At 37.3% G+C, this 8,891-nt stretch overlaps 1 long non-coding RNA gene and 1 pseudogene across 1 annotated transcript; one reads left to right on the top strand and one right to left on the bottom strand.

The window, feature by feature from the left end:
* Window positions 1-1,122: 1,122 nt before the first annotated feature.
* On the bottom strand, window positions 1,123-2,380 carry LOC139824507 (uncharacterized). The gene is made up of 4 exons (XR_011735132.1): window positions 1,845-2,380; window positions 1,467-1,641; window positions 1,324-1,387; window positions 1,123-1,242 (listed from the first exon to the last, which is right to left on the bottom strand). It is a non-coding gene; the product is annotated as an uncharacterized lncRNA (long non-coding RNA).
* A 4,600-nt stretch (window positions 2,381-6,980) lies between these two features.
* On the top strand, window positions 6,981-8,794 carry LOC139824505 (T-box transcription factor mls-1-like; annotated as a pseudogene).
* The last annotated feature ends 97 nt before the right edge of the window (window positions 8,795-8,891 follow it).

The raw sequence follows: 8,891 nt of genomic DNA, 5'->3' as shown, positions 1-8,891 counted from the left end.
AAAGCCGAAAAAAACGGACGAGTCGTCCGACTCGACGCTCAGCCCGTCAGGTATCGACTCGTCGTCGGTGATCAAGATCGCCTCGTCCACTTGATCTGGTACGCTTTCGATGCTCGAATCGCTCAAATCGTGATTCATGCTTGGTCCGTTTTCTGAAAAATAAAAAAAAAATGAATTACGCACGAGTTTAGAAAGATAAATGTAATGAATCGCGTTAAATGAAAGAAATATCTCAAGTACGTACCTACGCGGTTCGATGACGAGACGAGACGAGACGAGACGCGGTTCGATGACGAGACGAACGGGTAAAGCGCGAATGACGAAAGCGCTTGTAATTACTCCCGCCGCCGCCGCTGCCGCTGCTGTGCGAACACGGATTAAAAATTACTAGACTCACTAGGCCGCAGGGGGTGCTACATCAGGCGCGTCTATTCGCTAATAGGATTCGCGAATCGTGCATTTGTATACTGCGCTTACTTGGCGCGAATCGCGATATTTTCGAAATCGCGCATAGCGTAGCCCCAGCGCGTTTACGCTTGACGCGCTCTACCTAATCATAATCTACACCCAACAGTTGTACCATTTTACATAATTACGAGCCGATAACGTCAATTCCGGGCGCGATAACGTTATTTCGACGAGATTTATATGGTTTCAACGAGATGCTTCAATTGCGCGCGACCGTCAGCCAATGAGAGCACACTTTTGTCTCGTTGAAAGCCAACGATGTATCGGAATAATGTTGAAGAATGATACCGGAAATGAGAGAAATTGTTAAGAGACGGAATAATTTTATAAAAGTTTAAAAATCGTATAAATTGTAAAAAAGGAGACAATAATTTTTAACGTTAGTCCGAAAATTGAAAAAATTGAAAAACGGTAGTTTATATATTTTGAATAAATGAAGAAAAAGATTATCATGGCCGCTCTTGGTCGGTGCGTCAAAGGGGGGGTGTGACGCACGTTCAAGCCTCGCCACTGGCGACAAGGTGGCGACCACATCGACGGGAAGGAATGGAAATGGAATGGACAGGGAAATTAGAATACAGAAGGATGAGAAACAAGGGGAGAATAGACCCCTGACGTCGCGCGATGATGGATATACTTATTTTTATTAACGCACGAAAATACACAAAAAATAAAATGATGTAAACGATATAAAATAAAAATATGGTGTAACGTAAATAAAAATTAAGCGCGTTGAAAAAGTAAGATGAGAAGCTCGTCTCTGTTTAATCCAGTCTGAAACAATGCGAAACTGTAATTATTACGCACGCACGCACACACATGCGCACACGCGCGCGTCGTTGAATTTATACTTACGAGTGTGTGTGTATTTTCATCTCCCTCCCGGGAGAGAAATATTCATCGTCCATCGTAATGGGTCCTGTGAAAAATTGTAAAAACAATTACGCAATTGCGCGGTTAACGTAGACGAAAAATGTTATATTGAATTGCATACATACGTGGAAGATGTACGTGTGTTTCGATTTCATTGCCAGTGATGCTGGTGCGGCTGCTGAGGCTGCTGAGGCTGCTGCTGCGGCAATTTCTGCGGCCGCAGAAGCTGCACACGCTGCCGCTTCCACTTTTGCGACCGCTGTCGCTTTCACCGCCGCTGTTCGATCCGTTGTCCGTCATCTGTACGAACGACGTAACAAATTTGTTTGTACCTAAAGCCCCTTGCGCGACAGGCGATAGCGAGATAGCGATAGCGCGACAGCGACAAAATTGCCGACAAAGGTATAGCTTTGTCGAAAACTTTATCTCGTTGTCGCTATGTCGCTATCGCCTATTGTGCGAAGGACTCGACTGTAAAAAAATTATAACGATTAAACGCTTACTCTTGACACCCGAAACACCGTATAGTGACTATGGTATAGTCCGTCGTCTGGATTGTCGCTCGAGATTATCCTGATTCGCTGGAAAATAAGAAAAGGATGAAGGGGCCGATTTCACGGTATCCGATTAACGCGATTCTCGAAAGTCGAAAGATGAATCAATTTTGACGATCATCGAACGAAGAGTAAAAAACAAAGTTTAATTTGACGTTTAATTTATGTCGAATGTATCGCAATTGTATCTAGTTTCTTTAATTTTACTCAACAAACGACAAGTCTGTCGAAAGAAGAATTATTTTTGACAAGCCATTTGTTCCATTTTAAGATTTGAACGTAAATAAAGAAAAAAATCGCATGTACCTTTCAATCGTACACACATGTAAATTGTATCGAGTGTCACTTTCTTATATATTCGATACCGAAGAAGTATGTAAAAAAACAATTAAATATTTACGAAACACTTACGTTTACGAAGACGCGTTAAATTTTCGGTAAATTTCAGCGTATCCGTACAATCCTAACAAACCTTATCCCGTGGTTTTTCAACGGTAACTTGTATATAATTAACTGATAACGGTAACTTACACACACACACACACACATACACACACAGAGTTAGACATATTCTATTTCATTATTATACAATTTGCATTCATCTTCCAATAAACATATATATATATATATATATATATATATATATATATATATATATATATATAGATGAGATATACATATATATATATATATATATGAAGAGAATTTTTTAATAAAAAAAGTAAAACGTAATTTAATAAAAAAGGTAAAATATTAACTTATTTGATTACTCACACACGTACACACACACACACACACACACACACACACACACACACACACACACACACACACACACACACACACACACCCACCCACACACACACCCCACCCACACTTACCCCAACACCCCCACCCCCACCCACCCCCACACCCACACCCACACCCACACACACACACACATATAGATTTACTTCGTTTATATGAAATGAATCTAGGCGTCTTATGAACATTACTTTTTGTATGTCAAATTCTCTAGAATTTACATTTGCAGGTACTTCTTGATAATTACGTGTGGGCCAATTTTTTGCTAATGTAAAATATGTTGTTTCCCATGCGGAACTCAGCTCGAAAAGATTCTTAACAGGTTGAGATTCCATATCAAAGAACCACTTTTGCAATTGCATATCATCTAACATCTAAAAACAACATAAATATATGTCAATAGCGATGATTATGTTGATTCATCGAAAGCAAACTGTATGTACATGATCAGGTATTGGATATAGCTCTTTTAATAAATTGAATGCTTATCATGACCTTTTTCCTTAATATGGATTCTGATATCTTGAGCTTTGTGTGTTTTGGATACTTTAAAATTTTGGAAATTTTTTGGACAAATGGAACACGTTACTTCTGTTTTTTCGGGATTTGGTTTAAACTATTTGTTCGCCTGACGTTTTATAATTTTTCTTGATTCCATTATAATTTAGCAAAGTTCTGTACTGTTCGGTTTGAAACACTATGTAACACTAAGCGCGATACAGAAATCGCGTTAACAACCGTTTGAAAAACTGCTTACAAAGGTGTAAATATGGATATACGTATAATCTAACATATTAAGTACATATTTACATTCATCTAAAGTTTAGGTAATAATTTATTACTAATAAATAATTAAACCATACCTCTCTTTTCGACTAGTTTAGTCTATGAAACGCTCTTTTATGAAATGATATTTCTTGACTCGTACATATGTGTTCCTTTTTTTTTAAGAAAATAACATGTGTATAAATAAATATAAAGAAAACATATAAGTAATAAAATATTAAGGAAAATTTTCTAGAAATACATTTTTAGAAATATGAATAGTTAATGATTCTATCGTCAGATTAAAAGAATTGTTTATTTTTTAGTTTCAACTTATTCGAATTTATATAAAGATACCAGCTTTCTTCTAAAAATTAAAACACTTAAGAAGCACTTAACAACGAACGATAGACCTAAGTCTAATTTAAATTTTTTTGAACTATTTGTGATTTTTTTTATTTCTGCATTTTATTGGTTTTCTAATTTTTTATGTCCATTTATGACATCGATGTGTAACGCTAATGTCATCTGTTTCTTTTTGAGACAGTATTGTTACATGTTATACGCATTATTCTACCGATTGTATGATGAACGAAATATATCTTTTTGATTTATATGTCTTGCTTTGAGGTCGGTGAAGTTGACATATCATTTTTCAGCAGATAAAAAAAAAAGGGAGTTCTTGTCGCATGCAGTCGAGTTCTATAGTTCCTGATACTTTTTAGTAATAGTTTTGGTGATTTTATCCAAAAAATAGTCGATCGAAAAAATGATCTGCTAACTTCCTGTAGCAGATCATTTTCTAGCAGATAAAAAATAAAAGAGAGATCTTCTCGCATACAGTCGAGTTCTATAGTTCCCGATACTTTTTGGCGATAGTTCTGGTAATTTTGCCAAAAAAATCTATTAAAAAAAATTATCATCAAAACTTACGCAAATGATGATCACGGCAGATCTTCGAAGTTGAATATCTTCTTAACTAGTGACCGGATCGTTTTCGATCATAGAAATTGCTTTCACAATTCTTAGAGTTCTACTAAAAAACGGAACTCTTATCAAAACGTCTAGAACTTAAAAAAAAAAAAAAAAAAAAAAAATGTTATGCGGACTTAGTCAAATTTCACGCGTTGCATCCTCGAAGTCGAATGTCTTCTTAACTAGCCATTAAGAAGTTAATATATTATGTCTTGCTGAACATTTAGACATTAAGTTAAAAGTATCAATATTCGGACACGCGTACCTATATCTGGACACCTTTATTATTTATAAGTATAACGCGAATTAAAATATACTTTTTAATGAAAAGTAGATTAAGCAGATATACTATAAGAATAGTTCGAGTTTGTGAAAATATTTTTTTGTTAATGATACCGTGTAAATGTAATTTTCAAAAAAGGTAAAAAAAAAGGCCAAGTACATTTTTTAAATATACATTAGTGATACGCGAGATTCACTTACTTACGTGTACAAATTAAACATCTATTGTTTTCTATTTTATATACATTGAGTATAATTATGTATTTTTTTTTATATTTAAAGGCGCACATTATATCATCGGTTGAAGTTCGGCCAAATCTGTTTGGCCGAAACGGTCGTTTATTATAAGTTTTAATACGATATCGTAACACGCGATTTGGCGTGAAAACGTGAACTTTTATTACCGCAGAGAGAGAGAAAAAGAGACTCTAAAAATCTCGAAATCCCACGTGTACATAGATTTTTACGTAAATTTAACATTGCAATGACAACGCATTTTTATTTTTCGATATCCTCTTTCTATATTTGTAAAGGGTGTAAAAAAGAATGGAGCACGGAAAAAACGGTTTTGCTGAAGTATCTAAAAATTTAGCTAGATACAGATAAAAAAATTTTCATATGTTAGTAATCAGTTTGATTGCTTTACATAATTATTTTAACGGTGCAACAAAATTATTTTCAGATTGTATCTAGTTAAATTTTTAGTTACTTCAGTAAAACCGTTCTTTCCGTATGTGTAGATTAAGGGCGTGCATTTCCATGATGCGTGAATAAGAAACTCTGCAAGTCTCTGGCTTTCGTTTGCGCTTTACAAAACCGAATTTTGCACCCGTACTATCATTATCAATAATTTCTGCGTATTCGACGTTACTTTGTACATGAGCGTGAATAAATTGCATGTTATCTTTTTTAACCTTAGGTATACACAGTCTTATTTTGTCTATACTTATACACTGGGATCTCGGAAACCCCATCCACATTTGTCATCGTAACTTCAACAAAAATGAATTTCAGTTTATTTATTTATTTTTTTCTAGTCGATCGAGATTCGATCGAAGATAGATCTATAATGTATAAAAGTCGAAGAAACTAAAGAGTTCCGAGATATACGAGTAAAAAGAAAAGAATATTTGGTACAATAGTCTAGGAACGCAAAAAAAGGAAGCTGGGCTGGGGTCTTGGAGACTTCACTGTACATACCTAGGGTTAATAAGCAGCACTGTGCTGCTGCATTCTCGATGCTGCATAGCAACGAAGAAATCAATATAATTCATATTCTTATTTTAAAAACGGTATATATGCAGTACATGGAAAGGACGGTTTTATTGAAGAATCTAAAAATTTAGCTAAATACAAATCTGAAAACAATTTTGTTGGTCCAACAAAATAATTATGTACAACTTAAAATAATTGCTAAAATGTCAAAACTTTTTACAGACTCATCATACTTCAGCGACTTACTATAATTATTTTAATGGTGTAATAAAATTATTTTCAGATCTGTATGTCTAGCCAAATTCTTAGATACTTTAGCAACACCGCTCTTTCCGGGCACATATTTTTATCAGGGTCTAAATATCGCTAATATATATCACTAATGTAAAATGTACATAAAAGAAACCAGTTGTTGCCATTTGTACACGCATTAATCTAATAATTTCTTCATCTGAACGTTGTTGGAATATTATCGAATCATTAGAGAATTGTAATATCTTGAATTCGACTGATCGAGTTTCAGCGGAAAGGCAAATATGTATAATATCTGAGAAGCTTGAAAAAGTGCAGTATGTCTCTACTGAGATTACCCGGAAAAAAAAAACAGACAGTATCTGAACATTTTTAACTCTTTAGGGGCTTGTGTAAATAATTGTGTACATAAAAAAAAAAAAAAACCAAAAGAAAACAAAAACAAAAACAAAAAACAACAAAAAACAACAAAAAACAACAAAAAACAACAAAAAACAACAAAAAAACAACAAAAAACTAAAAAACTTTTATCAGGGACGTCTTTTAAGACTATCTTATAAATTATAACATTTTACTCTAACGGGATCGATGTGTGGCCCCTAAAGGATTAAAGAAAGAGAAAGTTATGACAAATGGATTATATAACAACGCGTAATGAGTTAATATTTATTTTAACTGGCTCAGTAGATTAGTGTGATTATGCCATTTAAAATTATCACGTGAACGTTATTTGTTACTTTATATATTACCTTTTGTCAATTGTGGCAGAAAGGACAAAAAATTCATGGACACATGGTTGTTTCATGTGTTGGCGCCGAACGACCGACGACACTATAGTTCGCCTAATTTCGACGGATTGCACTGATCCCGTTTTGTGGTAGATCACTGGTAGGCGAGAAACGGTCGTCTTAGTTCCATTCTACAACTGCACGTGATTTCGACGTTTGTTTTGAGCATTTCCGTGTTTGCCTTATACCTTACACCGACGGTGTCGCAGAAGAAACGTCGATCATCGGAGATGTTTCTTCAGGATCCAAACAACGCACTGATGTCTCTGGAACTGAATATGCAACTGGCATCGCCACTTTTCGCGCAGTCACCGATCGCTCTACAACGCAAATTAGGTGAGAGGATGAATTCAACCGAGTCAACGTGGAGCTGCTTAATCGAAACCTCTGGAAGCAATTCTACGAGAATAATACAGAAATGATAATTACCAAGAGCGGTCGGCGCATGTTGCCGTCCGTTCAGATAAACATAAGCGGTTTGGAGAAACGTGAGAATTATTATGTCTTTATGGAGATAGCACCGGCCTCCGATTGCCGCCACAAGTACTGTGGATACCAGAACGGGGGCAAGAACAGCAATATGGGTGGCTGGAGTTTTACGGGGCCGGCAGAGCCGCAACAGCTTTTCAGCTATAGTATTTAGAAGCATCCCGAGAGTCCGGCAACGGGGAGCCACTGGATGGACAATCCGATCAGCTTCAATAAATTGAAGCTCACGAACAACATCAACGATCCCAATATTAACGTGGTATTAACTTCGACGCACAAATACGTTCCTGAGATCTGGATAGTCCGTTGCTTCGATGTGAAGAACTACAACGAGCTCTTTACTAATCCAACCGCGTTGTTTGCTTTCAAAGAGACGGAATATATCGCGGTGACGGCATACCAAAACCAGAACATTACAAAGTTGAAGATCAATAACAATCCATTTGCGAAGGGTTTTCGCGAGACGGGTCAGTCACGGTTCAAGCGAAAACATCATTCGATCGATTATCAGGCCCAATCGGATTCCAGTCTCGACAAAGGGGTCTCATTGACCTACGACTCCGAATCGAATCAGCCGGACGACCCCCCCCTTAAGGGTTCCAAGCCCATTAAAGCATGCGATTATCTTTCACTTTAGCCGGGGAGTCGAAGTTGGCCGGCCTTGCAACGTGGGAGAAGCGGACGCGAATCCCGCCACCGTTGCGTGTCGATCCCCGGCGCCGGGCATGATTGAAACGCATTGCACGTGCACTGCGTTTGACACAGATGGATATCCATTCACGAAATAACTTATTACTATTTATTTCTATTTTAATTTGACACGGCTACTAGGGGCAAGTTTAGTCGAGACCGTGGACATGGTCGGACGTGTTTTGTCTTGAATAATTTTTGAAGATTGCTGATGCAATCAGCGCCGAGTTTGGATTGAATCTTTCGAGTTTGTACTTATTATTTTCGACTTTTTCTTGGCCGTTATGTGATCCTGAGGAGAATTAGGTGCCATAAAATTTACAAAGAAGAAGCAGAAGAAGAAGGCTATTGGGGGCCACGACTACTCGAGGCATGAGTTTTGTGCATCAAGAGGCGTAATCGTTTCTATACCCGATAACTAGCGCCTACTCTCGAGGAGCCAGCTACGCAGTCACTGGGTGTCTCCGCACTAACCGAGTCATCAATCTCGCATCGTGCGTGCAGTGTCCGGACCATTCGAGAACCCGGGCGTGAAGATTCATTTTTGACTTCTTCATATTTACTGCATGTTGGGGAGCAAACGGATTGACAGCTGAAACCTTCCCAGATAACCGTGCTCTTCCTTTGCTTCACAACTCACCAGCGGTACTTGGGCCTGTATCACTACAGGTTTTTAGAGGCGCAGTCATGTCGCCATTGACGCCACTTGGTTACTGCAGAGCGCGCTGGCCAGCCA

The sequence above is a fragment of the Temnothorax longispinosus genome, unplaced genomic scaffold, assembly GCF_030848805.1.
Source record: "Temnothorax longispinosus isolate EJ_2023e unplaced genomic scaffold, Tlon_JGU_v1 HiC_scaffold_404, whole genome shotgun sequence".
NCBI lineage: Eukaryota > Metazoa > Arthropoda > Insecta > Hymenoptera > Formicidae > Temnothorax > Temnothorax longispinosus.
The sequence above is the reverse complement of the archived record's forward strand: the minus strand, read 5'-3'. Positions and strand labels throughout refer to the sequence as shown.